A 15,926-nucleotide genomic window follows, 5' to 3' on the forward strand; every position below is an offset into this window, starting at 1 on the left:
CATAACTCATACATTTTAATTTTACATTCCTACATTTACATCATTACACAGCTTGAAAATATCCAAGGTTATAACTATGGGCCAATTTCCCATAAAGGCATATTAAAAAAAAAAAATTATAAAAAAAAATCTAAAATATTGTTATTCTGTTCAGCACTTACGTCCTTGCAGCATGACGATGTAGGGACTCCATGTGCTTCATGTATGGAGACATTCTTTTTAATCAGTGATTCTGGGGCAGAAATGTTGGCAGAACTTTCCAAGATATTTTTTTTTAGAGCCCAAAAATAATAATAATAATAATATTTATAGAGCGCTATTAATACCACAGCGCTTTACATACATTGGCAAAACTGTCCCCATTGGGGCTCACAATCTAGAATATCAAAGTTTATGGCTCCTATTATGATTTTTCACAACTCTATGAAGTTGTATGGTGCCACAACATGGCCATGGTAATAAGCCTTTAGGCTGAGTATATTGAGGAAAAAAAATCCCCCCCTTTTTTATTTATTTTGACACATTTTTCCTAAAAAAAAAATAAAAAAAATAAAAATCTGCAATACTAAATGAGAAGACATTAGGGAAAAGAAAACAGAATAAAAAATAATATTTTAAACACTTCTCGATCTGCGACGTACTGTGCATTTGTGCAGTTTTATGGAGTGGGCGCAGGAGCTGAGCCTGCACCATTTGTAGAAAAATATAGCTGAATGATACATCTTCATCTACATGTCACAGAAGCGACCAGAGCTAAACTAAAGTTCTGATTGCTGCCGAAAAGACCTGTAACTGTCGCTGTCAGTCTCCGATGGTGTACAGTACTAGTCACCCATCCATCTCCCCTCCTGTATGCAGGGTACTACGGCAGCTGGGGGGGGGCCTCCATACTGCAGTTTGTGTATATAAATATAAAATTATTATTTATTATTATTAAAAAATAATAAAATTATTACTAAAAATAATACAATAATAGTGCAATTAATAATTATAAATAATAATAATAATTTGCATCTCAATTATTATTATTTTATATAATTGTATTGTTTTTATTAATAAATGTATTACTATTTTTAGTAATAGTAATAATAATTTGCATCTCAATTATTAAAATTATTATTACTATTACTACAAATAGTAATACAATTATTAAAAACAATACAATTAATTATAAAAAAATAATAATCCTAATAACAGTAATAATTGAGTTGTGAATTAATAATAATAATAATAATAATAATAATAATAATATTACTACAAGGTAATAATACAATTATTAATGAAACAATACAATTAATAATACAATTAATAATTATATAAAATAATAATAATAACAATGGCAATTGAGATGCAAATTATTATTATTATTATTAATAATAATAATAATAATAATAATAATCTATTTTAATGCCAAAAAAAAGCAATAATAACATCAATACAATTTATAATTCTAAAAGAATATATATAATTGGTATTTCCGTAATCGTACTAACCTGGAGGCTCATATTGCCAGGTCATTTTAACTTACACAATGCCATAAAAACAAAACCCTAAAAAAGAGCAAAAATAAAAAAAATTCCGTCATTTCATCGGACTTGAATTTTTTTTTTTCTAGTTTTCCAGTATATGAAATGGTAAAAGTGAGTCATGTTATTCAAAACTGCAACTCATCCTGAAAAAGAAAAACTCCTCGTACAACTACAAATAAAACAGTTATGGATTTTGGTAAAGAGAGGAGGAAAAAAAATTAAAGCGCAAGAAACGAGGGGTTAAAAAAATGTCGCTTTATGTGAATTTGTGCCAGAGTAAATATCTGGATGAATCAGCTGATGTAACATATAATTTACTGTTATTTATTTTCTTTGTAGTAATTGCTCATGATTACATTCCCATCGCTACAGTAATTATTATTTCTTTTTTTTTTATTTTTCTATTTTATTTTTTTTTTTAATTATTAGAAGTGTAAAGAGACAGATTCACTTGGCCATAAAAATGGATCTCAGTCGTACGGACTCCTGCATGGTAGAATTTTTTTGTTTTTTTAACCTTCCAATCTTTGTTATCCCGTTATGCAGAAGTTCTAATTTCACTCTCGGCTACAACCGGCGATTTTTTTTCAGCCATTTGCTCCAAAGACGGACACTATTGTCTTTACTAGATTCAGAATATTTTTGTATTGTTCGGTGATGCTGACGTTTGTCTTCAGCATTGCATGATGGGAAATGCTCATGCGTTGTAATTTGGGGTAAGTACGAGATAATGGAGAGCGTGGAAGGTCGGCCCTGGCTTGATCTTAATGTATATACACTTTCTAGAAGGGCTTGTACAGAACTGTGAACAGAATTTTCCGCTGCCTTTCAGATGATTCATTGTCTCTTTATGATTTTGTTATTAAAAAAAAAAAAAGAAAATAAAAAAAATTGTGATAGAAATCTTTTTTTTTTTATAAATCAGATTATTTTTTCTTGAAAAATAAACAACAAAGACATTTTACATTGTAAAGTAAATCCTTACAGAATTAAGACAAAAGCTTAAGAGCTTAAGATATATATGACTTTTATAGTCATAACACCCAATCCCACGCTTACAAAACCCCAACAAAGAAGAGAAATCCATTCCACCATATCTTTCAACCACCGGGGCACACATCGCATTAAAGGGAACCTGTCACCTAGAATATGCTTTCTGACCTATCAGCAGATGCATGTGTGCCCTAATTACACCTCCCTACTCATCCCTGTGCTGTAAAATTGTATAATATGAAAGTAATAAACGTTTTATTACCTTCATATTTCCTATGTAAATAGCAGGGTATTTGGTCCCATCGGCGGCGCCTTGCCCTATGGACGTCTGCATACTTTCCGTGGTATCACGCCCCTGTGGGCGTGATACCATGGAGTCATATGAGCGACGTCCCCGTCGCTCATTCTATCCTGCGCGCCTTGCGGCAGGCTTCTTTTCCGGGTGTTCACGCGCCGGCTTCTGACGCGCACTGCCCATGCGCATTGCGCGTCTGAAACTGACAAGGAGAACCCGCAAGAGAAGCCTGCTGCAATGCGCGCAGGATAGAATGAGCAACGGGGACGTCGCTCTTGTGACTCCATGGTATCACGCCCACACGGGCGTGATACCACGGAAAGTATGCAGACGTCCATAGGGCAAGGCGCCGCCCATGGGACCAAATACCCTGCTATTTGCATAGGAAATATGAAGGTAATAAAACGTTTATTACTTTCATATTATACAATTTGACAGCCCAGGGATGGGTAGGGAGGTGTAATTAGGGCACACATGCATCTGCTGATAGGTCAGAACGCATATTCTAGGTGACCGGTTCCCTTTAACCGGATGACAGTATTATAGCTATTCAGCCTCCAAGTAATAGATTTCGATGGTAGCCCCGGAGTGTCCATCCAAGGACCTCATATTTTCTCAAATGTGCTTAACGAATTCTGTTTTTTATAGACGCTCTTCTCTAACCAGATAAATTACCTTGCGTCTCATTTCACCTATATTAGGGGGCTGTACATCTAACAAGTCGAATGCCAAGAGTTTAAGACCTTGATATGTGTCCAATAGCCAAAGACAAAGGAGCATCCATCCTCAAGAAGTCCAAAAATACATACCGTATTTTTCGTTTTATAAGACGAACCAGATTATAATATGCACCCCAAATTTAGGGGAAAAAAGTGTCTTACCGGGGGTCGGCAGAGGTGGTGGAGCGGGGGTCACAGGAGGCAGGGGCGGTCGTGGCTCGGCAGCCTTGTGAAGCAGAGATAATATCCAGGAATGTAGCTTACAGGGGAGGGTGAGAAGGGTGGAGAATGGAGGTAGGAGCGATGCTGCGGGCTGTGTGCTGCGGGTGGTTAGGCAGGGGACATCCTGAACAAGTCAGCGGTCCGGGCTTCAAAGAAATGGCACCATAGGCTTCAGAAAAATGGCTGCAGAGGCGGCGAATCGGCAGATAGAGATCTTGGCTCTCTGAGATCTCAATCTACACCTGTGCCGCCTCTGCAGCCATTTTCCTGAAGTCCATAGTTTCGGAAGCGGCGCAGATAGTGATCTCGGCTCCGAGATCTAGGGCGCCCATCTCCGCAGCCATTTGCTGGGAGATCCATGGCGCCTGCCTCCACAGCAGTTTGCCAGGAGATCCATGGCGTCGGCCTCCACAGCTATTTTCCTTAAGTCCATCGCTTTGTAGGCGGCGCAGATAGAGATCGCGACTCTGAGATCTATGGCGCCCATCTCCGCAGCCATTTGCCGAGAGATCCATGGCACCTGCCTCCACAGCCATTTGCCTGGAGATCCATGGTGCCCTCCTTGCGCCAACATGACACCCAAGCTACGGGCTCACAGCAATGACAACATTGCTCCACTGGTGCCACGGTTGCAGGAAGTTGGCAACAGCGGCGAATTCGCTCCACAGCGCTCCCAGCAAGCTAGATTCACTGTATAAGACACCCCCCTAATTCACCCACAATTGTGGGCGAAAAAAGTGCGTCTTATGAAGCGAAAAATACGGTATACCCTGGAGATCAAAATTAGAGAACACACAATTTCTTAAATGTTGCGATTATTGTGTCATCCTATGTGATTATATCCTAATATCAGGAAATGCTTTTTTCATAAATAGAATTTATTGTAAAGCAAATAATAAAAATGTAAATGAGATAAAGTATAAGAACACTGATCAAAATTAGAAATTTCAGATGCCTGCAAGTTAATGGTGTATCTGCCACCTGGTCCTAATATCCTTAATTATCTGACAAACCGTATGTAACTGGCAGCCGAACTTTCCAGTTTGCACTGACTTTGCAAAAATGGTGTGCTGTTCCAAAGTGACTGAAACCCTCCGGCAGCAGGTTGTCCAGATGAAGGGCAATGGGGTGACCCTATCCGCAAGAGAAGTTGGTGGTTCCAAGTCTGTGACTTCGAGAATATTGCATCTTTACATCATCACAAACTCTTTCAAGTCCCACAAGAAGGCTGGTCGCCCTTGAAAAACAAATGCAAGAGAGGACAGGATAATGTGGAGAATCTCCATGGGTAATTATTTCAACACTGCAGCTGGAATTGCTCGCCAGTTCACCACAGGAAAGGGTAAGGATCTGTCTCGTCATACAATGTCACAATGTTTAAGAGCATTTGGACTGAAAGCCGACTCTGCAGTGACCAAACCTCTCATTAGCAGAAAGAATCAAAAGGCTAGACTCACCTTTGGTGATGAGCATGATGTGTGAACAGAGGAGAAGTGTCCACAAGTTATTTTAGTGATGAAAGCAAGTTTAATTTATTTGGGACTGATGGGAAACATTATAATTGTCGATAAACTGGGAAAAGACTGAACCCAAAGTGTGTTAAGAAGTCAGTGATAGGCAGTGGAGGAAGTGTCATGGTTTGGGGAATGTTTTCTGCAGGAGGAGTTGGACCTCTCATACAGTTACATGACAGAGTGAATGCAAGTGTGGATCAGAACCTTTTTCATAACACATGGTTCCTTACTTGCGTTCATCACTCAATTAGCCAGCAATTTTCATGCAGAACAATGCCCCCTGTCAGACAACAAAATGTGGAAAGCAGCTCCTTGAAACAATGAAATGTTCACAGCCCAGAGTCCTGATCTAAACCCAATAGAAAACCTCCAGAAAATCCTTGGTGAAGTTATGGCCAAGAAACCCACAACAGTCAAAGAACTGTGGAAGAGCCTGGAAGAAGAGTGGACCAAAATCACACCAGAGCAGTGTGAGAGACTTGTGATGTCCTGTGGAAGAGACTGGAAGAAGAGTGGACCAAAATCCCACCAGAGCAGTGTGAGAGACTAGTGATGTCCCGTGGAAGAGACTGGAAGAAGAGTGGGCCAAAATCCCCCCAGAGCAGTGTGAGAGACTAGTGATGTCCTGTGGAAGAGACTGGAAGAAGAGTGGACCAAAATCACACCAGAGCAGTGTGAGAGACTTGTGATGTCCTGTGGAAGAGACTGGAAGAAGAGTGGACCAAAATCCCACCAGAGCAGTGTGAGAGACTAGTGATGTCCCGTGGAAGAGACTGGAAGAAGAGTGGACCAAACTCCCACCAGAGCAGTGTGAGAGACTAGTGATGTCCTGTGGAAGAGACTGAAAGAAGAGTGGACCAAAATCCCCCCAGAGCAGTGTGAGAGACTAGTGATGTCCTGTGGAAGAGACTGGAAGAAGAGTGGGCCAAAATCCAACCAGAGCAGTGTGAGAGACTAGTGATGTCCTGTGGATGAGACTGGAAGAAGAGTGGGCCAAAATCCCACCAGAGCAGTGTGAGAGACTAGTGATGTCCCGTGGAAGAGACTGGAAGAAGAGTGGACCAAAATCCCACCAGAGCAGTGTGAGAGACTAGTGATGTCCTGTGGAAGAGACTGGAAGAAGAGTGGACCAAAATCCCACCAGAGCAGTGTGAGAGACTAGTGATGTCCCGTGGAAGAGACTGGAAGAAGAGTGGACCAAACTCCCACCAGAGCAGTGTGAGAGACTAGTGATGTCCTGTGGAAGAGACTGAAAGAAGAGTGGACCAAAATCCCCCCAGAGCAGTGTGAGAGACTAGTGATGTCCTGTGGAAGAGACTGGAAGAAGAGTGGGCCAAAATCCCACCAGAGCAGTGTGAGAGACTAGTGATGTCCTGTGGAAGAGACTGGAAGAAGAGTGGGCCAAAATCCCCCCAGAGCAGTGTGAGAGACTAGTGATGTCCTGTGGAAGAGACTGGAAGAAGAGTGGGCCAAAATCCCCCCAGAGCAGTGTGAGAGACTAGTGATGTCCTGTGGAAGAGACTGGAAGAAGAGTGGACCAAAATCCCACCAGAGCAGTGTGAGAGACTAGTGATGTCCTGTGGAAGAGACTGGAAGAAGAGTGGACCAAAATCCCACCAGATCAGTGTGAGAGACTAGTGATGTCCTGTGGAAGAGACTGGAAGAAGAGTGGGCCAAAATCCCACCAGAGCAGTGTGAGAGACTAGTGATGTCCTGTGGAAGAGACTGGAAGAAGAGTGGGCCAAAATCCCCGCAGAGCAGTGTGAGAGACTAGTGATGTCCTGTGGAAGAGACTGGAAGAAGAGTGGGCCAAAATCCCCGCAGAGCAGTGTGAGAGACAAGTGATGTCCTGTGGCTGCAGACGTGCTGAAGTCATTCACAGCGACGGCCGGTGCATGTCCTACTGATTGTGACTGTTGTCACCTGCAGAACATTTACTGATCGTCTCTCTACAGTCATTGCTGCTCTCTAATTATCATCATCACGTTTTCGGCAAAATAGTCTTTATGTTGATAAACTTAGGATCTTTTTTAAAACCCTGTTCTAGTGGTATGGTGCACCCCTTACACAAAACCGGAGCATGGTCATCAATGGAGATGACCTAATTACTGAAAAAAACAAGTGATCAGACAGTGTGCTCCAATTTTGATCTCCAGTGTACGTAGGTTTGTCAACAATCTCACTCCATACACTGTAACCACTAAGGAAAGGACTCCCTTCCAAAAAGTTCCCAGCTTTCTGCATTCCCAGAACATGTGTAGCAGGTGCGCTTCTTCAGATCCACATCTGGGACACCTTGCTTCTATGCGAAGTCCAATCTTATGCAAAAATCTTGAGGCCTTATAAACTCAACGAATAAGATATATTTGGGAAAGTCTCTGAGCCTCACACGGTGACAGTTTAGGAACATTTTCTGAGATTTCATCCCAGTGTTCCAGTGGTATACGGCCCTCATCCGCCAGCCATTTAGAATGGGCTGCAATTGCTTGTCTGAGAATCAAACATGTTCTTATAAAGAGTGGAGATCAGGCCTTTTGTGTTATCTGCAGAAGCAACAGAATCTATTATGAAATGGTGTTGAATCGCTAGATCTATGTTTAATTGGGCAGAGAGGACATGTCTGACCTGCAAGTACTGAAAAAGGCAAGTGTGCGGAAAATTAAATTCCTCCTGGAGCTGCTGAAAGCTCTTAAAGGGAACCTGTCACTGGATGTGTATAATACTTACCTAACGGTCGGTGCGGAGTAGACAGGTCGGATAGGTGTCTCCTTTCTCCGGGTCCCACGCCTCCTCTTTCGGCCATCTTTGTCTTCCTTCGTGTGGATGACGCGTTCTACGTCATCTACACTAGCCAACAGTGAGGTCCTACGCAGGTGCATTTTGATCTTCCGAGCAGGGCTAGTCACTGTCGGCTAGTGTGGATGACGTAGAACGCATCATCCACACTAGCTTCAGAAGGAGGACAACGATGGGCAAAAGAGGAGGCGTGGGACCTGGAGAACGGAGACGCCCAAACAACCTGCCTGCTCCGCACCGACCGTTCGGTATTATAAACATGAGGTTCCCTTTAAGGATGAGATTTATGTACCGCTGATCTAACATGCATATCCCTCTCTGTTCCCACTTAGAGAAACTTTCCAGGTTGGATAGATCACTAAGAATTGGGTTGTGCCAAATTGGCGTGAACTTGATGCACTCCGAGATGTTTATGTATCTCTTTCCCCTGTTCCACAACTTATACTTTAAAGCAAGTGTAGGGGTCTATGGTCCCTTACCAGGAAAAGCATCAGTCTCCAACACAAATAACGGTAATGACCAATTTAAACCCTGTATCAACACCGCTCCCATTCTACCCATACTCTCGATTACCCCAACCGTGAAATTGTTGTAACTGGGATGCAATGAAATATGGCCAGGGGTCAGGAATAGCAAGCCCACCTGCATCCTTACTACGTTGAAGGCTTATTAATTTTATCCTAGCCTGTTTTTTTCGCCATATTACTTCTCTGAACATAGTTTGCATTTTACGAAACACCAAAGGGAGAAGTCAACAAGGGCCATTATGTAGCAGATAAAGTAACTAGGGCATTGGGATCATCTTTATAAGGTTTCCTCGTCCTACAACGGAAAGTGGGAGTTTAGACCAAGTGTTTACCTTTGTTCTAAATTGGTCCAACAAGGGGTCTGTGTTAAGTGTTACTTACTTCTTGGGATTGGTACTAACATTGATACCTAAATATTTGAATTTATCGACTTATATCGATTTATAGCCTGAATTTGATATTACGTTCATGGTCGAGAAGAAGGCATTGGGTCCATGGGCATCAACACTGATTTATCCTAGTTGATCAACACTCCGGACCACCTACCGAATGGTACTATCATTTCCATTATCGGACTTTTTGAGTTCATCGCATCACCCAAAAAAAAGTAGCATGTCATCCATGTACAGACTCACACACTCCTCAATTTTGCCACATTGAAATCCAACAAAGCTTCTTGAATTTCAAGACTGCCATGTCAAAGGTTCAAAAAGAAGAGGTGATAAAGGGCAGCCCTGCTTGGTGCCGCTTCCTAAATTAACTGTCCTGTATAGATGACCATCACTCGGAGTCCAGCTGTTGGGGAACTATAAAGCTAGCTAATCAATGCAATAAAATTAAGACCAAATCCCATCCTCTCTACTACTGCCCAGAGATGGCTCCATTCGACACTGTAGCGTCCAAAGACAGAATCGCGCCACTACCAACCCCATGTGAATTCATCTGGATTCAGGAAGAGACGTCTTCGATCAACTACTGTAGACGCATTAGACATAAACCCGGCCTGGTTTTCTTGCACTAGTTCCCTGATGACCCTTATCATCCTATTAGCTATTAGTCTGACATCAACTGGGAGAAACCATATTGGTCTACAAGAATCCATCGGTGATGGCTCCTTTGCCCGTTTTAATATTAAGGCAATAATGTCTTTTTTCCTAGAATCTGGCAATGAGCCCACCTCCCGCTCCTCATCCAATACCTATAGAAGATTGGGTAGCAATACCAATCCATCCCAATACCAATCCAAATTGTCTCTCCAGGAAAGGAGACAAACTCTAGTGCAGCGCCACCTGGAAGAAGCGATACTAAAAGTCATAAAATGTGGATTTTTAACAATCCTTTGCATATGACGTAGGATATATATACCAATACCAATCCATGCCAATACCAATTCATGCATTCCGTGCAGCTCCTCTAAGGTCAAAGACCAATCTAACAATTCTCTCAAATACCCTGGGAATTGTAATTCTATCAATATAGGAGTAAACATGTCTCTCCAAAAAGGTGGCCTTCGACTTGTATACATTGGTGTAATAGAGGTGAAAATTATTATTTCCTCATTATCAGCGACTATCCCCCCAACTAATGCCACCAGCCTATTTATATGTGCCATGCCTGTTTGTGCTTTTAAGGGAACCTGGTCACCAGATTTGGCGGCTATAAGCTGTGGCCACCACCACTGAGCTCTTATATACAGTATTCTAGAATACTGTGTATAAGAGCCCAGACCGCGCTGTATAATGGAAAAAAATACTTTTATAATACTCACCTATGAGGGTCGTCCGGTTCAATGGGTGTCGCTGCTCTCCAGTCCGGCGCCTCCTCTCTGCTCCAGTCTCCAGCCTCCTTCAATCCAGCCCAGGCCGGCATTGCGGTCCTGCGCAGGAGCACTTTGATTTGCCCTGCTGTGGTCCTGCGCAGGCAAGAAGAAAGTAAAGACCGCCCGCCCATGCGCACTACCCTGAGTAGAGCAGATCAAAGTGCGCCTGCTCAGGACCTCAATGCCAGCTAGTGTGGATGACGTAGGATGCACATGGGCCTCAGAAGAAGGAGGATGGAGAAAGCCGCAAAGAGGAGGCTCCAGACCGGAAAGCAGCGACACCCATCAGACCGGACCGCCCCTTAGGTGACTTTAATAAAGGTGTTTTTTACATTTTACACAGCGGCCTGGGCACTTATATACAGTATTTTAGAATAATGTATATAAGAGCTCAATGGTGGTGGCCACAGCTTATATGAGAAAAACCTGGTGACAGGTTCCCTTTAACTATAGTAGGTAAAAGGTGTCCAGCGCCTTCACCCTCCACAAAAAAAAGTTTATTAAAAAGCTGTTTTGGGGACACCACAATGATCAGACAGCATTTTTTGGGCATTCCTCCAGTCCAGCATATGACCTTGAGTAGGAGCTTTGATGCATTTTGCCTCCTGTTGCAGTTGATGAGTCTGCTCTCTCTTTTGGATTTGCTTATTTCAACAATACGGACCCCTGTCATGTATGCTTTCATAGCATCCCAAACCCATCTCTTAGATGCTGACCATTTGTTAAAATGGACGTATTTTGAGAGCCTACTCCCAATTGACGTGACCATTAACTGTAGGGTTTAAACGCAATAAAGATCCGCCCGCAAGTTCAGCTTTAACACTAGATCTACAGAGGTAGTCATTTTGACTACTTCGCACTATGTAGTTCTAGTAGGTGTCACGAGTCCAGTAGTTCTAGTGTTAATTGTAAATGTATCGGTGAATGATCCGACACACTCCTTGGCCAATATTGTACCGTCTTAGTATACGGAATCATTGATGCAGATCCTTAGACCTTGTGGCCATGTCTATTCTTGAATGGTAAGAGGAGGAACAGCATGACTATTGTCTAACTTCTGGGCTCCGAATTCTCCAAAGATCTATCAATCCAGTTTCTTCTAACACGTGGTATAAAGAGGTACATAGTGAATTTTGGGGGATGTTACCAGCATGGAATTTATCCCAGTATGGTTAAAGATATAATTATTAAAATCCTACACAATAAGGACTGGCGTCTCCGAGAGAGAACCAACAAGATATAATATTTTTTAAGGCTTTCCGCCAAATATGGAGGCGGTATATAGAGGGCAACAATAATACAATTAAAATTATGTATAGTACAGACCAAACACACAAATTCTAATTACTCCGATACAATTATTTGGGCATGTCTGTAGATAAAGAAATCCGGTAGGGACAGAGTCCTGCGGTTCAGGACCACAGCTTCGGTCCTGACGCTCAGGTAAAGTCCCGTCATCCAGCTCCAAAGGGCAAGGACTTTTTATTTGAGTCCAACCATACGAAAACATCAGAGGAAGATTCAATATGGACTCCACCCATGGCAAGTACCCTGAGCCGGGCCGGATACAGCATGGAATAAGGAATCTGCTTATCCCGTAGTCTTCGCTTTATGACCCAGAATTGTGCCCTTTTTTTATCTGGACCTCCGATGAGAAATCTGGATATATCGCTATTTTCCGTCCATCAATAATTAGTGCAGATTGATCTCTAACTTTACGTAGAATGAAGTAACAGTCCTTTCCTTCTCAGGAAACAATGTTTTCTTCAGTCAGAAATCAACATAATTGCTGCAGCGTCCAGGAGAGTAGAAGCGTGTGTCATCAGATATTTCTCATATTTTGCACTCTTCTTGTTATCTGCAGCCGTCCTGTTGACTTTGTCCAGAGCTAATGAAGACCTCCGGAGTGGCCCACGCTGGATCCACGGTGAATCCAAAATAAAAATTGCCATGCGCATATGTGTTCACCCCTAAAAATTTCTGGTTCAAGCAATTACTATCATAAAGCACATGCTTAGTGGAAACAAGTCCACCTGTGTGCAATCTAAATGTCCTGGGATCTGTCAGTATATGCACACCTTTTCTGAAAGGCCACAGAGGCTGCAACACCATTAACCCCTTCACGACCGGCCGATTTTTCGCTTTCCGTTTTTTTTGTTCGCCATTCTGAGAGACGTAACTTTTTTATTTTTCAGTCAATATGGTCATGTGAGGGCTCATTTTTTGCGGAACGAGCTGTACTTTTAAATGAAACCATCAGTTTTACCATATAGTGTACTGGAAAATGGCAAAAAAATTCCAAATGCAGAAAAATTGCAAAAAAAAAGTGCGATAGCACTATGGTTTTTGAGATATTTTATTCACTGTGTTCACTATATGGTAAAACTGATGTGTTGGTGTGATGTCTCAGGTGAGTGCGAGTTCGTAGACACCAAACATGTATAGGTTTACTTTTATATAAGGGGTTAAAAAAAAATCGGAAGTTTGTCCGAAAAAAGTGGCACACGTTTTACGCCATATTCCGTGACCCGTAGCGTTCTCATTTTTCGGGATCTATGGCTCAGTGACGGCTTATTTTTTGCGTCTCGAGCTGACGTTTTTAACGGTATCATTTTTGCGCAGATGCTACGTTTTGATCGCCTCTTATTGCATTTTGCGCAAAAGTTGTGGCGACAAAAAAAGTCATTTTGGCATTTGGAAATTTTTTGCCGCTACGCCGTATACTGATCAGATTAATTGATTTTATATTTTGATAGATCGGGCGTTTCTAAACGCGGCAATACCAAATGTGTGTATATTTTTTATTTTTTTTAACCTTTTAATTTTCAATGGGGCGAATGGGGGGTGATTTGAACTTTTAGGTGTTTTTGGTTTTTTTTTAATTTTTTAAAACTTTTTTTATAACTTTTTTTTTTTTTTTATTTTACTAGTCCCCCTAGGGGGCTATTGCGATCAGCAGTCCGATCGCTCTGCACTATCTGCTGATCACAGCTACCTAGCTGTAAATAGCAGATACGCTCACTGTCTTTTTCACTGTGCAGCGGGCACAGCGAAAGTGAAAGCAAGTCAGGTGAAGTACAGGAGTCATCACATAACCCTGTGCTACCATGACAACTAACGGAAGTCAAGTGATCGCGTCACGTGACTTCCGGTATCGGGCGGTAAGTAAAAGTTTACCGCGATCGCGCTTATAATGGCGCTGTCACATATTGACAGCGCCATATAAGGGGTTAAACGGCACGAGCAGATAACGATTCTGCTCAGGCCTAGCAGGCACACATCTCAGCTGTGAAAATCAGCTGAGATGTGTGCCGATCGCAGCATGCTGCTGCCAGCAGACCGCGGGCAGTAACGTTATGACCGCTAGGACGTAATTTTACTGCCCGCAGTCGTTAAGGGGTTAAGCAAGAGACACGACTAACCAAACAACTCCATAAAGAACAAGGAGATCTCCAAACAACACCATGAAGACAAAGAGATCTCCAAACACCAGGAAGACCCAGGAGATCACCAAACAACACCACGAAGACCAAGGAGATCTCCAAACAACACCATGAATACAAAGGAGATCTGAAACACCATGTAGACCACGGAGATCTCCAAACAACACCATAAAGAATAAGGCGCTCTCCAAACAACACCATGAAAACAAGAGTAGATCTCCAAACACCATGAAGACCAAGACGATCTGCGAACAACACCATTAAGATCAAGGAGATCTCCAAACACCACCACGAAGACCAAGGATATCTACAAACAACACCATGAAGACAAAGGAGATCTCCAAACACCATGAAGACCAAGATGATCTCCAAACAACACCATGAAAATCTAGGAGATCTTCAAACAACACCATGAAGTCCAAGGAGTTCTCCAAACAAATCAGAGATAAAGTGGTGAGAAGTACAAGTCCCGGTTGGGTTCTAAAAAAAAATATCCCAAACTCTAATGATCCCAGAAGCACTAATCAAATGCATTATCTTCAAATGGAAAGAACATGGTACAACAACAAACCTGCCAAAAGACGGCCGCCAACCAAAACTCTCAGCCTGGGGAAGGAGAGTGTTAAAGAGGCAACACAGTGACCAAAGGTAACTCTGAAGGAGCTGTAGAGTTCCCAAGCAGATAGTCGAGTATCTGTCCATACGACCACAATAAGCCGTACACTCCATAGAGCTGGCCTGTATGGAAGAGTGGCAAAAAAAAAAGTCTTTACTTGCCGCCAAAAAGGGTAAGGCTCATTTTGATTTTGCTAATGTGGCGGACTACCAAAATGTATGGAGGAAGGTGTTGTGGTCAGAGAAGAGCAAAATTGAACTTTTTGGCTACCAAGGTAAACGCTACGTCTGGTGCCAAAATAACACAGCTCATCACCCCAAGAACACCATCCCCACAGTGAAACATGGTGGTGGCAGCATCATGATGTTTTTTGGCAGCAGGGACAAGGAAAATAGTCCGAGTTGAGGAGAAGATGGATGATGTGAAATACAGGGATATTCTTTAACAAAACCTGATTCAGTTCGTCAGTGGTTTGAGACTGGGATGAAAATTCAGCTTCCAAAAAGACAATCACCAAAAGCTACTGCTAAAGCAACACTTGAGTGGTTTAAAGGTAAGTGTGTAAATGTAATGGAGCGGCTGGGTCAAAGCCCAGACCTTAATCCAATTGAGAATCTCTGGTCAGACTTGAAGATTGCTGTTTACCTGAGCAAACCATCTAACTTGAAGGAGCTGGAGTAGTTTTGCCTTGAGGAATGGGCATACATTCCAGTGACAAGATGTGGAAAGCTCATAGAGACTTATACAAAGCGACTTTCAGTTGTAATTGCCTCAAAAGGAGGCTCTACTAAGTATTGACTTCAGGAGCGTGAATAGTTATGCACACTAAGTTATTTTGTCCTATTTGTTGTTTGCTTCACAATAAAATGAAAACCAATTGGTCACATTGTAAGCATGTTCTATACACGAAGTAATGCAAACCCTCAAAAAACAAACAAACTGAAATTCAAGGTTATAATGTAGCAAAACATGACAAATGCCAAGGGGGTGAATACTTTTGCTTAGCACTGTGTGTCAGGCACAAACATATGAATACCACCTTATGCTCATTTAGCTAATTCTTACAAAACAAATAGATTAATATCACCTCCTATATCTACTGTATTATAATACTGCCACCATCTACAAGAATATAACTTCTAAAATACTGCCAACTATGTACAAGAATATAACTACTATAATACTGCCCCTATGTACAAGAATATAACTACTATAATACTGCTCCATATGTACAAGAATATAACTACTATAATACTGCCCCTATGTACAAGAATATAACTACTATAATACTACCCCTATGTACAAGAATATAACTACTATAATACTGCCCCCTATATAGAAGAATATAACTACTATAATACTGCCCCTATGTACAAGAATATAACTACTATAATACTGCCCCTATGTACAAGAATATAGCTACTATAATACTGTCTCTATGTACAAGAATATA

Source organism: Anomaloglossus baeobatrachus, chromosome 2 (genome assembly GCF_048569485.1).
Source record: "Anomaloglossus baeobatrachus isolate aAnoBae1 chromosome 2, aAnoBae1.hap1, whole genome shotgun sequence".
NCBI classification, from domain to species: Eukaryota; Metazoa; Chordata; class Amphibia; order Anura; family Aromobatidae; genus Anomaloglossus; species Anomaloglossus baeobatrachus.